The 26755-nt window shown below is 40.8% G+C and overlaps 1 pseudogene; it reads left to right on the top strand.

The window, feature by feature from the left end:
• LOC123138820 (uncharacterized) overlaps positions 1-26755 on the top strand; it is a 152901-nt pseudogene that overhangs the window by 61940 nt on the left and 64206 nt on the right.

Here is a 26755-nt window from a genome sequence, read left to right as displayed (position 1 = left end):
GTTAAAACAACACTAACTTGACGAACTATCGTTGTGGTTTTGATGCGTAGGTAAGAACGGTTCTTGCTAAGCCCGTAGCAGCCACGTAAAACTTGCAACAACAAAGTAGAGGACGTCTAACTTGTTTTTGCAGGGCATGTTGTGATGTGATATGGTCAAGACGTGATGCTATATTTTATTGTATGAGATGATCATGTTTTGTAACCGAAGTTATCAGCAACTGGCAGGAGTCATATGGTTGTCGCTTTATTGTATGAAATGCAAACGCCCTGTAATTGCTGTACTTTATCACTAAGCGGCAGCGATAGTCGTAGAAGCAATAGATGGCGTAAACGACAACGATGCTATGATGGTGATCAAGGTGTCACGCCGGTGACGATGGTGATCACGACGGTGCTTCGAAGATAGAGATCACAAGCACAAGATGATGATGGCCATATCATATCACTTATATTGATTGCATGTGATGTTTATCCTTTATGCATCTTATCTTGCTTTGATTGACGGTAGCATTTTAAGATGATACCTCACTAAAAATTATCAAGAAGTGTTCTCCCTGAGTATGCACCGTTTCCAAAGTTCGTCGTGCCCAGACACCACGTGATGATCGGGTGTGATAAGCTCTATGTCCATCTACAACGGGTGCAAGCTAGTTTTGCACACGCAGAATACTCAGGTTAAACTTGACAAGCCTAGCATATGCAGATATGGCCTCGGAACACGGAGACCGAAAGGTCGAGCGTGAATCATATAGTAGATATGATCAACACAGTGATGTTCACCATTGAAAACTACTCCATCTCACGTGATGATCGGTTATGGTTTAGTTGATTTGGATCACGTGATCACTTAGATGACTCGAGAGATGTCTGTCTAAGTGGGAGTTCTTAAGTAATATGATTAATTGAACTTAAATTTATCATGAACTTAGTCCTGGTAGTATTTTGCAAATTATGTTGTAGATCAATAGCTTGCGTTGTTACTTTCATATGTTTATTTTGATATGTTCCTAGAGAAAATTGTGTTGAAAGATGTTAGTAGCAATGATACGGATTGGATACGTGATCTGAGGTTTATCCTCATTGCTGCACAGAAGAATTATGTCCTTGATGCACCGCTAGGTGACAAACCTATTGCAGGAGCAGATGCAGACATTATGAACGTTTGGCTAGCTCAAAATGATGACTACTTGATAGTTTAGTGCACCATGCTTAAACGGCTTAGAATCGGGACTTCAAAGATGTTTTGAACGTCATGGACCTTATGAGATGTTCCAGGAGTTGAAGTTAATATTTCAAGCAAATACCCGAGTTGAGAGATATGAAGTATCCAACAAGTTCTATAGCTAAAAGATGAAGGAGAATCGCTCAACTAGTGAGCATGTGCTCAGATTGTCTGGGTACTACAATCGCTTGAATCAAGTGGGAGTTAATCTTACAGATAAGATAGTGATTGACAAAATTCTCTAGTCACCACCACCAAGTTAGTAGAACTTCGTGATGAACTATAATGCAAGGGATGACGAAAACGATTCCCGAGCTCTTCGTGATGCTGAAATCGACGATGGTAGAAATCAAGAAAGAACATCAAGTGTTGATGATTGACAAGATCACTAGTTTCAAGAAAAGGGCAAAGGGTAAGAAAGGGAAACTTCAAGTAGAATGGCAAGCAAGTTGTCACTCCTGTGAAGAAGCCCAAAGCTGGACCAAAGCCTAAAACTGAGTGATTATACTGCAAAGGAAATGGTCACTAGAAGCGGAAATCCCTGAATATTTGGTGGATAAGAAGGATGACAAAGTGAACAAGGGTATATTTGATATACAGGTTATTGATGTGTGCCTTACTAGTGTTTATAGTAGCCCCTGAATATTTGATACTTGTTCGGTTACTAAGATTAGTAACTCGAAACAGGAGTTACAGAATAAACAAAGACTAGTTGAGGGGAAGTGACGATGAGTGTTGGAATAGTTCCAAGATTGATATGATCATCATCACACACTCCCTATACTTTCGGGATTAGTGTTAAACCTAAATAAATGTTATTTAGCGTTTGTGTTGAGCATGAATATGATTTGATCATGTTTATTGCGATACAGTTATTCATTTGAAGTTAAAGAATAATTGTTATTCTATTTACATGAATAAGACCTTCAATGGTTATACACCCAATGAAAATAGTTTGTTGGATCTTGACCGTAGTGATACACATACTCATAATATTGATGCCAAAAGATGCAAAGTTAATAATGATAGTGCAACCTATTTGTGGCACTGCCGTTTGGGTCATATCGGTGTAAAGCGCATGAAGAAACTCCATAAAGATGGATTTTCAGAATCACTTGGTTATGAATCATTTGATGCTTGCGAACCGTGCCTTTTGGGCAAGATGACTAAAACTCCATTCTCCGGAACAATGGAACAAGCTACTGACTTATTGGAAATAATACATACCGATGTATGCGATCCAATGAGTGTTGATGCTCGTGGCAAGTATCGTTATTTTCTGACCTTCACAAGATGATTTGAGCAGATATGGGTATATCTACTTGATGAAACATAAGTCTGAAATAGTTGAAAGGTTCAAAGAATTTCAGAGTGAAGTGGAAAAATCATCGTAACAAGAAAATAAAGTTTTTGCGATCTAATCGCGGAGACAAATATTTGAGTTACGAGTTTGGTCTTCAATTAAAACAATGTGGAATAGTTTCACAGCTCACGCCACCTGGAACACCACAACGTTATGGTGTGTCCGAACGTCGTAACCGCACTTTATTGGATATGGTGCGATCTATGATGTCTCTTACTGATTTACCACTATTGTTTTGGGGTTATGCATTAGAGACAACTGCATTCACGTTAAAAGGGCACCATCTAAATCCGTTGAGACGACACCGTATGAACTATGGTTTAGCAGTAAACCTAAGCTGTCATTTCTTAAAGTTTGGAGTTGCGATGCTTATATGAAAAAGGTTTTCAACCTGATAAGCTCGAACCCAAATCGGAGAAGTGCGTCTTCATAGAATACCCAAAGGAAACTGCTGGGTACTCCTTCTATCACAGATCCAAAGGCAAAACATTTGTTGCTAAGAATGGATCCTTTCTAGAGAAGGAGTTTCTCTCGAAAGAAGTGAGTGGGAGGAAAGTAGAACTTGATGAGGTAACTATATCTACCCCCTTGTTGGAAAGTAGTTTATCACAGAAATCAGTTCCAGTGATTCCTACACCAATTAGTGAGGAAGTTAATGATGATGATCATGAAACTTCAGATCAAGTTACTACCAAACCTTGTAGGTCTTCTAGAGTAAGATCTGCACCAGAGTGCTGCAGTAATCATGTTCTAGAAGTCATGTTACTAGACCACGATGAACCTGCGAACTATGAGGAAGCGATGATGAGCCCAGATTCCACGAAATGGCTTGAGGCCATAAAATCTGAGATATGATCCATGTATGAGAACAAAGTATGGACTTTGATTGACTTGATCGATGATCAGCAAGCCATGTTAAATAAATGGATCTTCAAGAGGAAGACGAACACTGATAGTAGTGTTACTATCTACTAAGGTCGACTTGTTGTGAAAGGTTTTCAACAAGTTCAAGGTGTTGAATACGATGAGATTTTCTCACTCGTATTGATGCTTAAGTCTGTCTGAATCATGTTAGCAATTGCCACATTTTATGAAATCTGGCAAATGGATGTCAAAACTGCATTCCTTAATGGTTTTCTTAAAGGAGAGTTGTATATGATACAACCAGAAGTTTTTGTCGATCCGAAAGGTGCTAACAAAATGTGCAAGCCCCAGTGATCCATCAATGGACTGGTGCAAGCATCTCAGAGTTGGAATATACGCTTTGATAAGTTGATCAAAGCATATAGTTTTGTACAGACTTACGGTGAAGCCTGTATTTACAAGAAAGTGAGTGGGAGCACTACAACATTTCTGATAAGTATATGTGAATGACATATTGTTGATCAGAAATAATGTAGAATTATTCTGCAAAGCATAAAGGAGTGTTTGAAAGGAGTTCTTTCAAAGAAAGACCTCGGTGAAGCTGCTTACATATTGAGCATCAAGATCTATTGAGATAGATCAAGATGCTTGATAAGTTTTTTTCAATAACTACATACCTTGTCAAGATTTTGAAGTAGTTCAAAATGGATCAGTCAAAGAAAAAGTTCTTGCCTGTGTTGCAAAGGTGTGAAATTGAGTAAGACTCAAATCCCGACCACGGCAGAAAATAGAAAAGAGAATGAAAGTCATTCCCTATGCCTCAGTCATAGGTTCTATAAAGTATGCTATGCTATGTACCAGATCTATTGTATACCTTGCTCTGAGTTTGGCAAGGGAGTACAATTTTGATCTAAGAGTAGATCACTGGACAGCGGTCAAGAATATCCTTAGTGAGGACTAAGAAAATATTTCTCGATAATGGAAGTGATAAAAGAGCTCGTCGTAAAAGTTACAACGATACAAGCTTTTACACCGATCCAGATGACTCTAAGTCTCAATCTGGATACATATTGAAAGTGGGAGCAATTAGCTAGAGTAGCTCCATGCAGAGCATTGAAGACATAGAATATTTGCAAAATACATACGGCTCTAAATATGACAGACCCGTTGACTAAGCTTCTCTCACGAGCAAAACATGATCACACCTTAGTACTCTTTGGGTGTTAATCACATTGCAATGTGAACTAGATTATTGACTCTAGTAAAACCTTTTGGGTGTTAGTCACATGACGATGTGAACTATGGGTGTTAATCATATACATATATGAATATTGGTGTTAAATCACATGGCGATGTGAACTAGATTATTGACTCTAGTGCAAGTGGGAGACTGAAGGAAATATGCCCTAGAGGCAATAATGAAGGTATTATTTATTTCCTTATATCATGATAAATGTTTATTATTCATGCTAGAATTGTATTAACCGGAAACATAATACATGTGTGAATACATAGACAAACATAGTGTCACTAGTATGCCTCTACTTGACTAGCTCGTTAATCAAAGAGGGTTAAGTTTCCTAACCATAGACATGAGTTGTCATTTGATTAATGGGATCACATCATTAGGAGAATGATGTGATTGACATGACCCATTCTGTTAGCCTATCACTTGATCGTTTAGTATGTTGCTATTGCTTTCTTCATGACTTATACATGTTCCTGTAACTATGAGATTATGCAACTCCCGTTTGCCGGAGGAACACTTTGGGTGCTACCAAACGTCACAACATAACTGGGTGATTATAAAGGAGTACTACAGGTGTCTCCAAAGGTACATGTTGGGTTGGCGTATTTCGAGATTAGGTTTTGTCACTCCGATTGTCGGAGAGGTGTCTCTGGGCCCTCTCGGTAATGCACATCACTATAAGCCTTGCAAGCAATGTAGCTAATGAGTTAGTTACGAAATGATGCATTACGTAACGAGTAAAGAGACTTGCCGGTAACGAGATTGAACTAGGTATTGGATACCGACGATCGAATCTCGGGCAAGTAACATACCGATGACAAAGGGAACAAAGTATGTTGTTATACGGTTTGACCGATAAAGATCTTCATAGAATATGTAGGAGCCAATATGGGCATCCAGGTTCCGCTATTGGTTATTGACCAAGAATAGTTCTAGGTCATGTCTACATAGTTCTCGAACCCGTAGGGTCCGCACGCTTAAGGTTTCGATGATAGTTATATTATGAGTTTATGAGTTTTGATGTACCGAAGGAGTTCGGAGTCCCGGATGATAACGGGGACATGACGAGGAGTCTCGAAATGGTCGAGACGTAAAGATCGATATATTGGACGACTATATTCGGAGTTCGGAAAGGTTCCGAGTGATTCGGGTATTTTCGGGGGTACCGGGGAGTTACGGGAATACGAGGAAGAAGCAATGGGCCTCATGGGCCAAGTGGTGGAAGAGAGGAGGCAGGGCGCGCGCCCCCCCTAGCCCAAACCGAATTGGACTAGGGGGCCAGCCCCCCTTTCCTCCTTTTCCTCCCTCTCCTTCCTTCTCCTTCTCCTTCTCCTTCCCTTCCTTCCCCTCTCCTAGTTGGACTAGGAAAGGAGGGAGTCCTACTCCCGGTGGGGGTAGGACTCCTCCCTGGCGCGCCCTCCCTTGGCCGACCGCCCCCTCTCCCTTGCTCCTTTATATACGGGGGCAGGGGGCACCCTAGAACACACAAGTTGATCTACGGATCGTTCCTTAGCCGTGTGCGGTGCCCCCCTCCACCATATTCCACCTCGGTCATATCGTCGCGGAGTTTAGGCGGAGCCCTGCGCCGGTAGAGCATCATCGTCGTCACCACGCCGTCGTGCTGACGGAACTCATCCCCGACACTTTGCTGGATCGGAGTCTGGGGATCGTCATCGAGCTGAACGTGTGCTGAACTCGGAGGTGCCATACGTTCGGTACTTGGATCGGTCGGATCGTGAAGACGTACGACTACATCAACCGCGTTGTCATAACGCTTCCGCTTATGGTCTACGAGGGTACGTGGACAATACTCTCTCCTCTCGTTGCTATGCCATCACCATGATCTTGCGTGTACGTAGGAATTTTTTTGAAATTACTACGTTCCCCAACATAGGCATCACGTCCGCAACAAGTAGACCGACTCCTGCCTGCATCTACTACTATTACTCCACACATCGACCGACTCCTGCCTGCATCTAGAGTATTAAGTTCATAAGAACAGAGTAACACCTTAAGCAAGATGACATGATGTAGAGGGATGAACTCGTGCAATATAATATAAACCCCATGTTTTTATCGTCGGTGGCAACAATACAATACGTGCCTTGCAACCCTTTCTATCACTGGGTAAGGACATCGCAAGATTGAACCCAAAGCTAAGCACTTCTCCCATTGCAAGAAAGATCAATCTAGTAGGCCAAACCAAACTGATAATTCGAAGAGACTTGCAAAGATAACTCAATCATACATAAAAGAATTCGGAGGAGATTCAAATATTTCTCATAGATAAACTTGATCATAAACCCACAATTCATCGGATCTCGACAAACACACCACAAAAAGAGTTTATATCGAATAGATCTCCACAAGAGAGGGGGAGAACATTGTATTGAGATTCAAAAAGAGAGAAGAAGTCATCTAGCTAATAACTATGGACCTGAAGGTCTGTGGTAAACTACTCACAACTCATCGAAGGGGCTATGGTGTTGATGTAGAAGCCCTCCATGGTCGATTCCCCCTCCGGCAGAGCACCGACGAAGGCTCCAAGATGGGATCTCACGGATACAGAAGGTTACAGCGGTGGAAATTGTATTTCGGTGGCTCCCTGGATGTTTTCGGGGTACGTAGGCTTATATAGGAGGAAGAAGTACGTCGGTGGCCGCCCGAGGGGCCCACGAGACAGGGGGCGCGCCCTATAGGGGGGGGCTACCCTCTCGTGGCCGCCTCGGCTGGTTCTTGACTTGCACTCCAAGTCCCCTGGTCATGTTCGTTCCAAAAATCACGCTCCCGACGGTTTCATTCCGTTTGGACTCCGTTTGATATTCCTTTTCTTCGAAATACTGAAATAGGCAAAAAAAACAGCAATACGGGCTGGGCCTCCGGTTAGTAGGTTAGTCCCAAAAATGATATAAATGTGTAAAATAAAGCCCATAAACATCCAAAAGGGGTAATATAATAGCATGGAACAATCAAAAATTATAGATACGTTGGAGACGTATCAATGTCGCCATGGCCTCATGCTCATCTTCCTTTGTAAACGTCTCCAGGTCCTGGTCTGGGACCCCGTCACCGGCAACCAGCACCGCTTTGCCATTCCAGCAGCGTTTGATATGAAGAAAACCCTGACCAACGGGGTGGTTCTTCGCGCTACCGGAGACGTCCAACACTTCCAGGTGGTGTTGGTAGTCGCAGATGGCAACGACGTACAACACATACAGGTGCTCGCCCGTGTTTATTCATCAAAGACCGGCTTATGGGGAAATCTTGTCTCAACACTGATTTCATACCACGCTTCTGATAGATGATACCCCATCCCCACCATGGTTAATACAGATGACGCTGTGCTAGCTAGAGATTCCCTTTACTGGAAGCTTGGTGGGAATATGGCTCAAATTCTCGAGTTTGATTTGGAGAAGCAGAGTCTAGCTGTGATACGGGTTTCAGTTGATATTTATGGCCAGGGCAACTACTTCAAGGTTATGCGGGCTGAGGGTGGTGGGCTGGGTGTCCTTGTCATGTCGGACTCTGGCTACACTACCCATTTATGGAAGAGGAGGACTGATTGTGAAGGTGTTGCTTCATGGGAGCCTGGAAGAACTATTGAACTAGACAAGCTACTTTCCCTGAGATTATCGGAGGAGAAAGGGCCCCTACAGAGACTAGGTTTTGCTGAGCATAATAATGTGATGTTTCTGCAAACAAATATTGATGTCTGGATGATCCAGCTTGAGTCATTGAAGTTCAAGTTTTTTTAAAGCCAATGTCGTTCATTACTATCATCCATTTGAAAGTGTCTACAGTCCAGGTAATAGCATGCCTTACATTGCGGATACAACAAAACCAAGTCATTTTCATTATAATTGGCTGATGCAATTATGTTCACATCATTTCGTTAAGCCAACAATCTTAGTTAGTGTCATACCAGTGGTTTCTTTTGCTGCTTGATGATCTCTTTAATGTATAGCGACGATGGTCTGTAGTGCTCTATTCTGAACTCAAGATTGGCAAATTCTTTGTACAATAATCAAACTAAATTTCATCATTATCTTCCCCTTGTTGGATGCAATAGTTTTCTAATGGTAGTGTTAGTGCATACCTGAAGTGCCATTTTTCCTCAAGGCATGAAAGTGTGTTATATCGACTAGAGGGGGGTGAATAGGCGATTTTTATGAATTCTTCACTGAGGAATTTGCTGGTGAGGAAATTCCTAAATGAAGAACTACTTGCAGCGGAATAAGTACTCAGAAGTAAACATAACAGAACACAAGCATGGTCATCATAATGGAATGAAGAGAAGCACATAGTACAGAAAGCGTAAGCACATGATAACACAGAAAGAAGACGGACAGACTGAAGAAATTGAATTGAGGAAATTGAGAAAGTCTTCAGTCAAAGTCTTCAAACAGATATGAACAAGCACACAACAACAGACATGAGGAAATGAAAGAGTTGAGGAAATAGAACCAGTGAGCTTGGTGAAGACAATGATTTGGTAGACCAGTTCCAACTGCTGTCTCAGTTGTACATCTGGTTGGAGCGGCTGAGTATTTAAACTCAAGGACACCCAGTCCCGGACACACAGTCCTCACCGTATTCTCCTTGAGCTAAGGTCACACAGACCTCTCCCAATCACTCGTGGTAAGTCTTCAGGTGACTTCCGAACCTTCACAAACTTGGTCACTCAGCGATCCACAATTCCTCTTAGATGCTCTAGACCTTGACGCCTAACCGTCTGGAAGAAACACAGTCTTCAAAGGAAACAAGCGTCGGATCCACGCAGGATCAATCTCTTCAGTGATGCTCAATCACTTTGGGTTTGTAGGTGTTGGGTTTGGGTTTTCCTCACTTGATGATTTTCGCTCAAAGTCCTCGGAGGATGGGATGCTCTCAAGTGACAAGTGTCAGTTTCTTTCGGAGCAGCCAACCAGCTAGTGGTTGTAGGGGGGCGTCTATTTATAGCCTAGGGAGCAGCCCGACATGATAAGACATAAATGCCCTTGTCTGATATGACCGTTAGGTGGGAATATATTTTGGGACAGCTGGCGCATAACACAGCAACGGTCGGAATTTTGACTATCAAATTCCTCAGGGCTATCATGTTCCTCACTGTGTAGGCAATCCGCACTGGTGAATTCCTAACTCCTCAGTCAGAACAAATTCCTCAGAGACCAGAAGAACTTCGTCTCTGTCACTGGAGAATATGACTGAACTGTATGAGATTTGCAATGGCTTCACTCGAAGGGATTGGTAGGTGTAGGATTTTGAGTTGAGCATCACACGGAAATTTTTCCTTAGTATTTCCTCGACCCCCTTTAACAGTACGGTGTTTCCTATGACTCAAGAAAGAGAAAATGAAACTACAAAAAAAAAGTCTTCACGCTTCATGTTCCTCGAATGAATACCAAGTCTTCAAGGTCACACCAATTTCTTCACTTTCAAAGTCTTCAGAAACCCAAAGTCTTCAGTTGAAGAACTTCATTTTTAGGGGTCGACTTTCTCTGTAAATATCAAACTCCTCATAGACTTATAGATCTGTGTACACTCACAAACGCATCAGTCCCTTAACCTATAAGTCTTCAATACACCAAAATCACTAAGGGGCACTAGATGCACTTACAATCTCCCCCTTTTTGGTGATTGATGACAATATAGGTTAAGTTTTCAATAGGGACAAATATATGAAGTGTAAATACTGATATTGAGGAATTTGATTGCAAGATATAGAAGAACTCCCCCTGAAGATGTGCATAGTGAGGAATTTTCTTTTGAAGCACTGCACACTTGAAGAGTATAATCATGGAGATCTCCCCCTATATCTTGTACATATCATATGAAGAATTTGAAATGCATGATGAAATATGGTGACTGATGTAATTCAGCATGCGTGCATTAAGATTAATGAGGAATATGCAGAAGAACACAACAAAAGTATCAGGCCACCATAGAGTTTAAGATTACAACTCGATCCAGCAAAGTCATCAAAAGAACGAGAGTTGTAACTTAGCAAAAAAACACTAACTCAAATTTCTGCCCCTTTGTCATCGAATGACCAAAAGGGTTGAAACTGAGGACTAACGCCCCTGAAGAATATCATGATGATGGAGGAGCGCCAGCGTTGTCAGGGTCTTGAGTCGATGCAGGGCCTGCCACAGTGTCGTCCAAGTCTTCATACTCGTCCGTGTCGCGCGATGAAGAATATGAACTGGCCACCAAGGAAGGAACCTTGACCTTCTTGAATTTCTTCTGTGGAGGAGCAGACCAGTCAAAATCTTCCTTGAAGCCCATTTGCTTTAGATCTTCTTCACCACATAGATGTGACAGAATAGCCCATGTGCGATCAAAAACTTCATGGAGGTAGTAATGGCTTTTCTTCACTACATTATGTGTAGAAGTCATGTTGTGAAGAATAGAGCCAAACTGACGCTTAACCCATTTGTTGTTTCGATCCACCTTCTGGTGAAGACTTAGAAGCAGCTCACGGTCAGTCATCACACGAGGAGCAGTAGCTTGAGGACTTGACTTGGTAGCATTGACAGCAGAATCATGAGTGGCAGAGTCATCATTGGTGGAATAAGATACAGCTTTGCGGAACTGACCATCCAATGGACGAATGCCTTCATCGATAACGGCTGGTGACTTGCCCTTCTCATCGGATGAGGAAAATGTCCGCTTGAGGACTTCAATAGGGGGCAAGTAGCTGAGATGATTCTGAAAATCAGCCTTGTAGTTGAGTTAAGACCTTGATCTGAGGAATCTCATGGTCCACGATGCGTAAGGCTTCAGCTCAAATGGTGAAAGTGCAACATTTGCCAGAGTCCTCATGAAGAAATCATGATAATTTATGGGGATGCCATGCATTATGTTGAATAGCATATTCTTCATCATCCCAATAATTTCTTCATCGAATGAGTCATGGCCTTTGATAGGACTCATGGTCTTCGTCAGAATGCGATAGATGGTTCTTGGGACATAGAGCAATTCCTTCACGAGGAATTTGGTCCTTGAGGCTTGACCAGGCTTCAGAGGCTTCATGAGCACTTGCATATAGTGAGCAGTGAGTTTAGGCTCATCATATAAACAATGAGCTCCTTCAGGTAGAGGACTGAGTGGTAGGGCATGAAGCAATTCAGAGGCTGGTGCCTTATAATGAGTGTTTTCAGTCATCCAGTCCAACACCCAAGAGTTGACGTCAGCAACATCACCTGTGATATGCAGCACTGTGTAGAACTGAAGAATGAGTTCTTCATTCCAGTCAACTATGTCAGAGCAAAAGTTGAGAAAGCCTGCATCATGAACCATACTGAGGACTTGAGAGAAGCAAGGCATTGATTCCATGTCCACGTGAGGAATGTGCTCATGGTCGAAGACTTTGTCCTTGTTGAAAAGTAGTGAGGAATAGAAGTTGGCCTAGCTTGCAGTCCAGAAATGCTTCCTTCTAAGAGGAGCATTGTCATATGGGTTGAATTCAGTGAAGAACACATGCTCGCCGAAGAAATCATCAGCCTTGAATTGTTGCTTCTTTGAGAAGGGATCCTTTGGCTTGGGCTGAGGAGTGTCGGTCAATTGCATCACCACCTCAGGAATCGCAATCTCAGGTTCCTCAGGCCGAGGAATTTCAGGCTCTTCTGCAGCTTCAGCTTGGGTCTTCAATTCTACATTTTCATTTTCTTCAGCACTAGTGGCTGGAATTTCTTCATGGACAGACGGGGTTGCATGAGGTTCTTCAGATCCCATTTGTACTTCAGTAGCAGTAGGGGACTGAGGAATTGTTTGGAGTGGAGTGAACATTGGAGAGTTGGGGTGCTGACTGTCCCAAAAGTCATCATTGAGCACAGGAGTGGTACAACCAATGTCCACATTCTCATCTTCCATTTCTTCGACACCTGCCTCTTCAGCAGTGAACTGAGGCATAGGTGAGGAAATGACTGGGGTTGAAGGGATTGCATCCACTTCAATTTCTTTGTCCAACGGCTCTATCGAAGCAGCAGAAGGAGTTTCTTCATCAGATTCATTGGGAATCACATAATCTTCACCAAAAGGAACAAGGTCCTTTGATGGCATGAAGGAGACAGGAACGACATCAATTGGGTTGTCAATTGAACTAGTCAGAGGCTTCATGTTCTTCGGAGCTGAAGAATTTGATGAAGTTGATGCCTTCCTTTTGTTCACCGCTGCACGCTCGGCAGCCTTGGTCTTCTTCGCATCTGATGCAGATGGAAGGATTGGAGTTGATGTAGGTGCAGGAGGTGCAGAGGACTTTGGATCATTTTCTTCAGGTGCAACTGATGCAGTTGCCCTGACTTCTTCACTTTCTTCAGGCGCACCACTAGTGGATGCCCTGGCAATATCTTCAGCGGCTGGAATGGAGTCATCAGCCCTGGTACTCTCATTTTCTTCAGCAACCTGATTGTCATCAGCGGTGCTGGCATGTTCTTCAGTAGGCTGAGCAGATGCTTCAGCCGGTGTAACTTCATTGTGCATAGGAGGAGGAGCACTTGAAGTGAATTTCTTCGTCAGATTGATGAACCGAACCTCGGCGCCCTTCCAATCAGCATAGTAGCGATCGAATTCATCACTTAATTGCTTGATTTCAGCTTGCAAGGCAATGAGCTGATCAGGAGTAAGAGTGAGGACATTGTCCTTGAGGTAGCGCTGCTTCTTGTATTGCGCTCTCTTCAGCCTTCTGCCTTCTTTAAATTTCCACTTTTCTTCCTCAATGAAGGCAGTCAGAACATGACTTTGACCAGGAGTGAGATTCATCTCCAGCAAAGGCGCGTCAGGGTCCTTGTGCCATAGGTCAATGAAGTCGAGGATCAACTTTGGATCCAGCAGCAGTGGCACGTTGCTACCTTTGTCTCTAGCGGCCCTGGCTTGCCTATCTCTGATGATTTCGGCAAGTTCTTCATCATCAGCCTCATCGTCATCAGAGGGAACTTGGAAGGCGACCTGCTTCTTGTGAGGACTTGGTCGAAGGCCTCATTTAGCAGTGGCCTTTTTCTTCAGCAGAGAGGGGCCAGCTGAGGAATTTGGTGCAGCTGAGGAACTTGCAGATGCTCCTGAGGAAATTGAGATGCCTGTGGTCCTTTGGCACGTGGCGAGATGCACAGGTGCCGAGGATTTGGTCAGAGCAGCTGAAGACTTTGTCGGAGGAGCTGAGGACTTTGAAGGAGCAGTCTGAGGAATTTGCCGTGAGGGCCTTGAAGAATCTGGCCTTGAGGGCATTGCCGAGGAGCTTGGCTGTGAGGGAATTGAAGGAGAAGCGCTTGACTTATGCGCAAGCTTCTTATGCATCGCCTTCTTTGGCTGACTAGCAGAGGCCTCAGCAGAGGTAGCAGCAACAGCAAAGTCTGCATTGAATTTCTTCACTGTTTCCTTTGCTTGCTTGGCCAGTTTGGCCTGGCGCTTAGCCCATTCATCAGCATAGTCCCCACCGCGCTTGAGGCTGGTGGGATGCCACTTGGCCTGGTGCCAATGGAGGTCTTGAGCATGGAGGGTTGAGCGCGAATTTCTTCATATACTTGGGGGTAACATACTTGTACTTCCTCCATTCCCGTGCCCATCTCCTCTCTATCTTTTGAATGTGCACCTTGCGCTGATTTCTATCTTCCTCAGGGGGTGTGCAGTACCCAACATAAATGTCCTCAGGGATTTCAAAAGCAGTATTGACCTCAGCCCTCTTTCCACCCTTCTGTGGCTTCTTTCCTGCAGTCATTTTCTTCAGCTGAGGAATATGAACAACTGAAGTTTCTAAAGAGGTGTGCAACTTTTCTTCGAGGAACGCTGCAAATGAGTTAAGTTGATGAGAACCTAGTGATTCAGCAGCGGACATTTGTACATGTGAACAGAGTATAGTTGCGAGGAATTTGGAGAGGTCATATGCGTTCTCAGAAGGTTTTTAAAAAACAAATAGGTTTGAGGAATTTGACCAGATGAGTCTTGAGGAATTTCACTAAGCGTACTTTGTCTTAGGTTCCAGAGTTGTATAGATTGAAAATCCACACAATTGAGGAATCTTGAAGAAAATCATTGCTTAGAGAAATGAATCAAGAGCAGATGACATGTGAGGTGTTCATGTGTGGGAAGATTTTAAGAATAAACACCTTTGAAGATTTTCAAGAAAACATAAGAATCAAAGAGGGCAGTAAAAGTAACTTTTAATTACCCGAAGTGAAGAACACGACAAACTGGGAAGTGTAGATGTGAAGCTCGTCAGTTCAGATCTTCCACGCCCTAACTCGGCAGAGGAAGACGGCTACGGCGACGGTGGAGTGAAGAAATCCGCAACCAGCGCGAGTACAACAGCGACGAGGTCGAGGCAATGAAGCTCTTCCTCACCGGCGATGATGAAGTAGCGGCGGCGCTAGGGTTTCGGGAGATCGAGCGGGAGAGAGAGAGAGAGAGAGCGAGGTGAAAGTGAAGTGAGGAAGAGGCAGGGGTATTTATAGTGAGAGTGAAATACTGTACGGCCGAGGAAATCGGATGAACATGCCCCTGACCCCTTCTCATTCACTTGACATGTGTCACCCACGTACTAAGAGGTGATGATCGTGTAGGATCGTGGGTGAATAGATAACTATTGTCGTGAGAAGCGGAACGTTTTGAGCGGCAAAGCTGAAAATTCAGATAAGATAAGTTAAAAGTTCCGTTCGCAATTTCTTCAGCTGTTAAGGACACAGTGAAGATTTTGAACGAGTTTCAAATAGAACGCACATGAAGAATTTGTGAATAGACTGGGTTGAGTTTAGCATAGAGGGGGAAGGGTCTGATCACATTCACTTAGCAGAAGAAATCAACTTGAAGAAATAGCAATAAGTGAATGTTGTAGAGGATATAAAACTCATATATATATATATATATATATATATATATATATATATATATATATATATATATATAATGAAGAACAACACTGGAAGGAGTGAAGACAATGCAAAGTTGAAGAATTTGAAGAACTAAGGAATTTCAAAAACAAAAAAAACTCAAATTGAAGATTTCCAACTTTGGTTGGTGGCGTAACCCACCGTATAAGAAAGCTGATTTCAGACACAGTGTATAATTGTCGTAGGGCTCTGAGTATCAATTTCTTCATTAATTTCTTCACACTTAGAGGGTTAGTCTTCATTGATTGAGAAAAACATTACTTCATGTGTTGCGCATCTAAGTCATCAAGTCAGCATAAGTGTTAGGATGTGTGTCCATTTCAGAGAACATTCGAAGATTCTAGGATATTTAGCTCACACCACAACTTGCTAAATCTCTTCTCATCCAAGGGCTTAGTGAATATATTAGCCAGCTGATCTTCAGTGCTAACGTAGTCGATGGAGATGTCGCCCTTAAACACATGATCACGAAGAAAATGATGACGAATCTGGATGTGCTTGGTCTTCGAGTGCTGAACTGGGTTATGAGCAATCTTGATAGCACTCTCATTGTAATAGTAGAGAGGCATATTCTTCACGTTGACGCCATAGTCCTTGAGTGTTTGCTTCATCCATAGTAGTTGAGCACAACATGATCCAGCAGCAATGTACTCAACTTCTGCAGTGGAGAGTGATACGCAGTTCTGTTTTTTCGAGGACCAACATACCAAAGATCGTCCGAGGAAATGACATGTGCCTGATTTTGACTTGCGGTCCACACGATCACCAGCATAGTCAGAGTCTAAATATCCAATGAGATCAAACGAAGAGCCCTTGGGATACCATAATCCAAGTGATGGTGTGTGAGCTAAGTATCGAAGAATATGCTTCACAGCCTTATGGTGTGATTCCTTCGGTGTAGCTTGAAATCGGGCACACATGCAAACACTAAGCATAATATCCGACCTAGATGCACAGAGGTACAATAAAGAGCCAATCATGGAGCGGTATACCTTTTGATCGAAGTCTTTACCATTTTCATCAGTGCATAGATGGCCATTTGTGGGCATTGGAATTTTGACCCCTTTGCAATCTTGCATGTCGAATTTCCTCAATATGCCCTTGAGGTATTTCTCCTGAGATATGAATATGACATTGCGCTGTTGACGAATTTCAAGACCTAAAAAGAATTTCAATTCTCCCATCATAGACATTTGATATTCTTCACTCATCATATAGGCAAAATCATCACTATATCGTTGGTTAGTACAGCCAAAAATGATATCATCAACATATATTTGGCACACAAACAATTCACCATCATAAGATTTAGTGAAAAGAGTTGGGTCGAGTGAATCGGGTTTGAAGCCTTTCTTCATGAGGAATTCCTTCAAAGTACCATACCACGCCCGAGGGGCCTACTTGAGGCCATACAGGGCCTTGTTGAGTTTGAAGACTTTGTTAGGATTCTTTGGATCTTCAAAACCTTGGGGTTGAGCAACATATACTTCTTCCTCAAGCTTACCATTGAGGAATGCACTTTTCACATCCATTTGTTGTAAGATAATATCATGATGGTTAGCATAAGCAAGTAATATGCGAATGGCCTCAAGTCTAGAAATAGGTGCAAAAGTTTCATCGAAGTCAATTCCTTCAACCTGTGTGTAGCCTTGAGCTACAACCGTGCCTTATTCCTCACAACAAGGCCATTTTCATCTTGCTTGTTGCGGTAGATCCACTTTGTGCCAATAATGTTGTGCTTGCAAGGATCTGGACGTTTGACCAGCTCCCAGACGTTGTTGAGCTCGAACTGATGTAATTCTTCTTGCATAGATTGAATCCACTCAGGCTCCAGAAATGCTTCATCTACCTTAGTGGGCTCTGTGATAGAGACAAAAGCAAAGTGCCCACAAAAGTTAGACAAATGTGAAGCTTTTGAGTGTGTGAGAGGACCTGGTGCTTCAATTTTATCGATGATCTTCTCGATTTGCACTTCGTTAGCAATATGAGGATGAGCGGGTTGTCTTCGAGGAATTTGATCCGCATTTTCTTCAAGAGCATTTTCCTCAGCACTATTTTCTTCAGGTGCGCCTGCTCGACGTTCATCACGTTCTGGAGTGAATTCTTCAGCAGATTTTTTGGTGGGAATGACATCCTCAGTAGCTTTGAACTTGATAGAATCCTTAGGTGCTGGTTCATCTATCATAGAAGGTAGGTGCTCTCTTTGCGAGCCATTAGTTTCATCGAACCACACATCTACAGTTTCAACAACCTTGTGAAGAATGTTATTGAAGACTTTGTAGGTGTGCGAGTCCTTTCCGTAACCAAGCATAAAACCTTCATGTGATTTCGGTGCAAATTTAGAATTGTGATGAGGATCTCTAATCCAACATTTAGCACCGAAGACTTTGAAGTAACTCACATTGGGTTTCTTGTCAGTGAGGAGTTCATAGGCAGTCTGATTGAAGAATTTGTGAAGATATACTCTGTTGATGATGTGGCACGTAGTATCAATGGCCTCACTCCAGAACCGACGAGGTGTCTTGTATTCATCAAGCATAGTACGAGCCACCTCAACAAGAGTTCTGTTCTTGCGCTCCATGATGCCATTCTGCTGAGGAGTATAAGGAGCACATAACTCATGAGTAATACCAAGTTCATCAAGATAGTCATCAAGACCGGAATTCTTGAACTCAGTCCCATTGTCACTTCTGATGTGCTTGATCTTCACACTGATAGGTCCATTTTGCATCATGCTTTTATATCAATATTTATTGCATTATGGGCTGTTATGACACATTATATCTCAATACTTATGGCTATTCTCTCTTATTTTACAAGGTTTACCATGAAGAGGGGGAATGCCGACAGTTGGAATTCGGGCTGGAAAACGAGCAAACATTGGAAACCTATTCTGCACTGCTCCAAAAATCTTGAAACTCCACGAAACATGTTTTTGGAATTAATAAGAATTATTGGGAGAAAGAAATACACCAGGGGGCCCACACTTTGGCCAAGAGAGTGGGGGGCGCCCCCCTACTGGGCGCCCCCTGTCTCCTGGGCCCCCTGGTGGCCCCCCGGTGTCCATCTTCTGCTATATGAGGGCTTTTACCCTAGAAAAAAGCATGGGCAAGCTTACGGGACGAAACTCCGCCGCCACGAGGCGGAACCTTGGCGAAACCAATCTAGGGCTCCGGCGGAGCTGTTCTGCCGGGGACACTTCCCTCCGGGAGGGGGAAATCATCACCAACGTCATCGCCAACGATCCTTTCATTGGGAGGGGGTCAATCTCCATCAACATCTTCACTAGCACCATCTCCTCTCAAAACCCTAGTTCATCTCTTGTATCCAATCTTGTATCAAAACCACAAATTGGTACCTGTGGGTTGCTAGTAGTGTTGATTACTCCTTGTAGTTGATGCTAATTGGTTTACTTGGTGGAAGATCATATGTTCAGATCCTTTATGAATATTATTACTCCTCTGATTATGAACACGAATATGCTTTGTAAGTAGTTACATTTGTTCCTGAGGACATGGGTGAAGTCTTGCTATTAGTAGTCATGTGAATTTGGTATTCGTTCGATATTTTGATGAGATCTATGTTGTTTTTTCCTCTAGTGGTGTTATGTAAACGTCGACTACATGACACTTCACCATTATTTGGGCCTAGAGGAAGGCATAGGGAAGTAATAAGTAGATGATGGGCTGCTAGAGTGACAGAAGCTTAAACCCTAGTTTATGCGTTGCTTCGTTAGGGGCTGATTTGGATCCATATGTTTAATGTTGTGGTTAGGTTTCCCTTAATACTTCTTTTGTAGTTGTAGACGCTTGCAATAGGGGTTAATCATAAGTGGGATGCTTGTCTAAGTAAGGGCAGTACCCAAACACCGGTCCACCCACATATCAAATTATCAAAGTACCGAACGCGAATCATAAGAACGTGATGAAAACTAGCTTGACGATAATTCCCATGTATCCTCGAGAGCTCTTTTCTCATTATTAGAAACTGTCCAGGCTTATCCTTTGCTACATAAAGGATTGGGCCACCTTGCTGCACTTTATTTACTTTATTTACTTGTTACTCGTTGATACGTCTCCAACGTATCTATAATTTTTAATTGTTCCGTGCTATTATATTACCCCTTTTGGATGTTTATGGGCTTTATTTTACACATTTATATCATTTTTGGGACTAACCTACTAACCGGAGGCCCAACTCGTATTGTTCTTTTTTTGCCTATTTCAGTATTTCGAAGAAAAGGAATATCAAACGGAGTTCAAACGGAATGAAACCTTCGGGAGCATGATTTTTGGAACGAACGTGATCCAGGGGACTTGGAGTGCAAGTCAAGAAGCAGCCGAGGCAGCCACGAGATAGGTGGGCGCGCTCCCCCCTGTAGGGCGCGCCCCCCTGTCTCGTGGGCCCCTCGGGTGGCCACCGACGTACTTCTTCCTCCTATATAAGCCTACGTACCCCGAAAACATCCAGGGAGCCAACGAAACACAATTTCCACCGCCGTAACCTTCTGTATCGGCGAGATCCCATCTTGAAGCCTTCGCCGGCGCTCCGCCGGAGGGGGAATCGACCATGGAGGGCTTCTACATCAACATTATAGCCCCTCCAATGAGTTGTGAGTAGTTTACCACAGACCTACGGGTCCATAGTTATTAGCTAGATGGCTTCTTCTCTCTTTTTGGATCTCAATACAATGTTCTCCCCCTCTCTTGTGGAGATCTATTCGATGTAAACTCTTTTTGCGGTGTGTTTGTCGAGATCCGATGAATTGTGGGTTTATGATCAAGTTTATCTATGAATAATATTTGAATCTTCTCTGAATTCTTTTATGTATGATTGAGTTATCTTTGCAAGTCTCTTCGAATTATCAGTTTGGTTTGGCCTACTAGATTGATCTTTCTTGCCATGGGAGAAGTGCTTAGCTTTGGGTTCAATCTTGCAGTGTCCTTTCCCAGTGACAGCAGGGGCAGCAAGGCACATATTGTATTGTTGCCATCGAGGATAAAAAGATGGGGTTTATATCATATTGCTTGAGTTTATCCCTCTACATCATGTCATCTTGCTTAAAGCGTTACTCTGTTCTTATGAACTTAATACTCTAGATGCAGGCAGGAGTCGGTCGATGTGTGGAGTAATAGTAGTAGATGCAGGCAGGAGTCGGTCTACTTGTTGCGGACGTGATGCCTATATACATGATCATGCCTAGATAATCTCATAATTATTCGCTTTTTTATCAATTGCTCGACAGTAATTTGTTCACCCACTGTAATACTTATGCTATCTTGAGAAAAGCCTCTAGTGAAACCTATGGCCCCGGGGTCTAACTCTTATCATATTTGCTTCCAATCTACTTTTATTTGCATCTTTACTTTTTGCATCTATATTATAAAACTAGCGGGGCCACCCGCGCATTTGCGCGACTAGATTGTATTATTATTTCATTTGGTATTTAAATGTGAAATTTCATTTTGTTGGAAATAAATATTTTAAAGCATTTTTCAAGAAAATATATTTAGATTCATTCATAAATATATATTAAAATGTATTTTTTTTAAAAAAATTATAAGGTCTCAATGGGAAATTGGCTACAGAAAATATAAGCCTCTTTTTATGTATGACTAATGATCCATGTGGTTCAAATAGTTAAATGCACATAGGTTCTTAAATATAAACTTTGCATCAATTATTGTGAAGACCGCCTATAATTTAATATGGATTGCTTATAAAATTAAATCTACACTCTTATACTTTATATACTTGTTTTCTCTTTGTCCACTTGAGTCGTTATCTGTCATATTGAACCTTGAAAACATGGTTTTTTTTGCGGGTGACTGAAAACATGATAATCATGCACTAACTCCCTAGCCCATCTAAAACACCACCTCTCACTGACTCACTGGTCTCTCTATAGCTTATCCTTGTCGCACTCAGGTTATTTTGCATCGACTTAAAAATGTGTCCACGGTTGTAGGTCTCTTTGCATGCATAACACTATTCATTGTTGCCATACCATTATTTCTCGATGCTTACTACAAAAATGCATTGATTCCTTCTAGTTGGTTAATCCACATGCTACAAATCTGTAATGTAGAAAGTGAATATTTTTTTACTGGTCCATTTTCTATGTATGTCCATGTCCTGATTTCCTTGTCATTTTTCCGAAATTGTATTCCGCGAACTTTCCCTTGGCAGCACATTTGCGCGACGTGATTTCGACCCCAAATCACTCCATGTCTTCATCATGTGTGTTCGTTTCCTTGCCTGTTTTTTTGGAATTGTATTGTATTCCGTAAAAGTTCCCTTCCACAGAGGTTTACGCGACATGATTTCCGCCCCATATCGCTCTGTGATTCCTTATGCTTCCTGTGATCCCTTAGCGTTGTTTGGACGTCATGATGTATTAGTTTATTTTTCGAAATTGTCCTTTACACGCTAATGTCAGTTTCAAATATTTTCTTTTCAAATTATCTCTAGCAACTTTGTTTTTGTTGCATAACGTTACAATATTAAACATATTATTTGAATCAGTTAAGATCATCTCAAGTTGAGCATGCATATGCTTCTTTGTAGGTTCATGCAACTGTATTAGTTAGCTGTAGTTATTGTCCGTGACTGTATTAGTTGTAATTCTTTGTGGACGATGTATTAGTTCTAAACTAGCAAATATGCCCGTGCGTTGCAACGGGAAAAAAACAATCAGATTATATAGATATGATAGATCTGAGTCAAATGCCAGGATGAGATAAGGATTTTCAATATGTCATTTCACAAATTATGTCTGAGTGATGTTATGATGAGAAGGAATTTTTAAAAACTCATTTCAAAAACTGAAAATGCGATGGTCTCATCACAATTTAATTTCCTAGGGTGCCACAACGAAATATTATTTTGGTTGAGCAAACTACATAGTTGGACCGATGCCTGAGCTAGATTGATGCATGATGTGTCTCACATTGACCTAGCGTAGCGATGTTTTCGGAACCAGTAGAAATTTGGTACGAGAATAGTTGTGCACGGAGGCAAAACAGACATTTAATCATTTCCATACAGTTTACAAAAACAAACCCATAGCAAAATGTGTCAATTTTTTTTGGGCTCGGCGCGATAGAGAACACAAAAATCTTTTTTTACCCGATGCGCGAGGGACTAAATAAAATCATAAAAGGACCTCTACAAGTCCCCTAATAAAACCTCTACCTAAGCGATGGTTTGCTCTGTTCGTTACTTAAGAACCAGTTTTTATTTTCTGAACATTTTCTAAAATTTCATTGACATTGTTTTCAAATTCCTGAATATGTGTTGAATACACGATTATATTTTTAAAAATCATGAACATTTTATATTTCATCATTTTTTAAATCGTGATTTTTTTATAATATGCGTACAATTTTTTTAATCATAAACATTTTATGATCCCCTAATAAACCTCTACGGATCCCCTAATAAAACCTCTGCCTAAGCGATGATTTGTTTTGTTCGTTATTTAAGAATCAGTTTAATTTTTGTGAACATTTTTTAAAATTTCATGGACATTGTTTTCAAATTCCCAAATATGTTTTGAATACAGGATCATATTTTTAAAATCATGAATTTTTATTTTATCATTTTTTAAATCGTGATTTTTTATAATATGCGTACAATTTTTTAATCATAAACATTTTATGATCCCCTAATAAACCTCTACGGATCCCCTAATAAAACCTCTGCCTAAGCGATGATTTGTTTTGTTCGTTATTTAAGAATCAGTTTAATTTTTGTGAACATTTTTTAAAATTTCATGGACATTGTTTTCAAATTCCCAAATATGTTTTGAATACAGGATCATATTTTTAAAATCATGAATTTTTATTTTATTGTTTTTTAAATCATGATTTTTTAAAATATACGAACAGTTTTGTTTTTAAATCATAATTTTTTTATGATTTCTCAAATGTTTTTTGAATTCACAAATTTTTCATGATGTATCTATGTACTTTCTCAGTACTCACAACTTTTTTGAAATTTGTTTTTTTATAATTGAAGAGTAATTTAAAGAAAGAAAAAAAGATTACCAATATTGCAGAAAAGGGATCAGGGATCGAACCAGGGCCTCCCGTGCGGACGACTTCGTCCCTAGCCACTGCGCTAGTTTCATGCGAGTGCTATATGACTGTATTGACGATCATATAAGAAGAAAATTGGACGACGATTTTTTTTAAAAAGAATCGTTTTCTTTACTTATCGGTGGCATGGTGGGTAAATAGGGACAACTTTAGAGGCAATTTATATGACGGACGACAGAAACTCAATTCTTTTTATTATTAGGTAAAGATAAAGATTATTGCCGGACAACAATTTCATATCCGTATACATAGACATAGTATCTCCCTTCCGAGTAGCATAATGGTTTGTATTTTTCCATTAGCAAATCCGTTCCAATAAACCTGTGTATGCTAAAGTGTTTAAAAAAAATATGTGTATGCACGTGTTGTACGTTTCCAATGAAACATGTGTATACATTTCAATATCATTGTACTCCCTCTGTTCCTATATATTAGCCTTTTTAGAGATTCCAATAAGGGACTACATATAGAGCACAATGAGTGAATCTACATTCTAAAATATGTCTATATACATTCGTATGTAGTTTTTTTAATTTCTAAAATGACTTATATTTAACTCTTAAAATATTTTAATTTTATCCTTTGTTATTTGGATCAATAGAACGTGTATTTTAAGCCTATATGAATTAATTTGATGGCTTATTTGTGTCTTGTTTTTGTAATATATCCGCAATAATATAATATATTTAATCTAAAATATGATAATATGCAATGTTAGCTCTTTATTTGATTTAAAACATTGTTATAAATTAAGCTGTTTGTGGAATTTTATTAATGCAAAATTATTTTGTCTTCCAATCAATGCAACTTTCTAATTTTTTATTTCATATAATTGTACGCTGAGCTTCATGTATGAATTATAAATATATATTTACTAATTCTTGTCAGTATTTGTTGTGAAACATACCTGTATTAATTTATTTAAAACTTTATTTAAATCCTTTTACGTAAATTTGCTAATCATTAAGTTATGCATGTCAAAGTTATTTAATCTCAACGTACAACCACCATCAGACGTCCGACCACGTGAATTGAAATAGAAGCAAATTAGCAGCACATTTTATTTACCTGAGGACATCATCATGAGGTCGTGGCATGCAATGCTAATCCAACTCTTATTCTAATTGGTGCGGTCACCACATGCATGTTTCTTTTTAACACGTAAGCGATCTGGTTTCTATTATGGCCGTGTTGGACTTAGCTTTTATGTGATCTGATCTTTACTTATCCGTGTTGGACTCAACTTATAGTACGTGTTACACATGTTGATTTTTTGCTTTTTTTTTACTGGTTCCGATTGGCTGTTGATAGGACGTAGAGTACATGTTATTTTTCACGTAAAGTAAACGGTCTTTTGTTTTTTTTGTGTGCCAGTTACGTGTTGAATTCTAAGAATTTAACATCCATATTATTCTACGTAAATTTTAGAACTTCACCTAAAAAAACACTTTAGGAACTTTTAGTCTCAACCATTATATACTTTTAATCCTAGCGTTCAAATATCATAACTTTAGACTGCTCAATCTCCACCGTTACTTTTCTATCGTTTTAAGTATATAATAGATAGATACCAAAAATATATTTATCTTATCATACTATCTCTATTAGATCTCACTTTCGCAAGTGCCCGTGAAGGGATTGACAACCCCTTTATTGTGTTGGTTGTGAGTTATTTGTTTGTTTGTGTAGGTGTGTGGGACTTTTGAGGAGCCTCCTACTGGATTGATACCCTGGTTCTCAAAAACTAAGGAAAATACTTACGCTACTATTGCTGCATCACCCTTTCCTCTTCAAGGAAAACCAACGCAAGCTCAAGACGTAGCAAGAAGGATTTCTGGCGCCGTTGCTGGGGAGGTCTTCACTCAAGTCAAGACATACCAAGTACCCATCACAAACTCATCTCCCTCGCATTTACATTATTTGTCATTTGCCTCTCGTTTTCCTCTCTCCCACTTCACCCTTGCCGTTTTATTCGCCCTCTCTTTCCCAATCTCCTCCTCTCTCTTTCGCTTGCCTTTTTCCGTTTGCCCGTGTGTTAGTTCGTTTACCTTGTCGTCATGGCTAGTCTTCCTATCCTTATTATTACTCCCGAACATGAAATTCTCAATTTAAAGCAAAGGGAGGGAGAAAATTTAAAAGATGCTTGGCATAGAATTTGCAATGCCCAATATAGATCTACTAGGAAGCTTTCTACTTCCGTTCTTCTCCGCAATTTTTATGTAGGCATCACTCCTTGGAATAGATGTGTTCTTGATACTGTTGTCGGAGGTGATTTCATGAGTAGCCATACGTTTGATGCTTATAATGCTATGTTAGATTTGTTTGGCCCACCACCTCTTTTGGTCAATGGATCTGTTTTAACTTTAGAACACGTTATGCAATAGCTTGAGATTATTGAAAATAAAATTGCCACTGTTGAGTTGATTGAAAATTTGGATAAAAAGATTCATAATCACATTACCCAATATGGATCTAGGGTTGGAGTTACTTTGAAAAATCTTAAAGAAAAAGAACCTATAGTCAATGAAAAAATAGATCTAGACTCTGCTAGAATTGGTAAACTTGAGGATATCATTACAAACTTAGGTTCCGTGTTTTCCTCCATGAAAAACACTCCAAAACCCCCTACTAAAACTGCCAAGTTTATTTATGTTCCTAAAAATAAGGGTGAATCTTCTAGTAAGGGAGACGCGGATCTCAAATCCATAAGTGTTCATCCCAATTGTCTCTCTATCATTAAGGAACCTTTTGCTACCAACGAATTTCTTGAATCTTTGCCTAAAGGTTTAGCCATTGCTAAAAAGGGAAAAAACCCTAGAGATCACAAGTGCTCTGTTGAGGAATTTAGTGCCAAAGATGGCACTCATTAGATCTATCTTCGCTTTTCTGCCTAGCTAGGGGCGTTAAACAATAGCGCTAGTTGGGAGGCAACCAAATTTTCTTTATGTTTTTTTGTTTTTGTTCCTGTTTAGTAATAAATCTTGCATCTACCTTCTGTTTAGATGTGTTTTTATCTTTTAATTAGTGTTTGTGCCAAGTAGAACCTATAGGATAACCTATGATGATAGTTGATTTG

This window comes from Triticum aestivum, chromosome 6B (assembly GCF_018294505.1).
Source record: "Triticum aestivum cultivar Chinese Spring chromosome 6B, IWGSC CS RefSeq v2.1, whole genome shotgun sequence".
In the NCBI taxonomy this organism is placed as follows: domain Eukaryota; kingdom Viridiplantae; phylum Streptophyta; class Magnoliopsida; order Poales; family Poaceae; genus Triticum; species Triticum aestivum.
The sequence above is the reverse complement of the archived record's forward strand: the minus strand, read 5'-3'. Positions and strand labels throughout refer to the sequence as shown.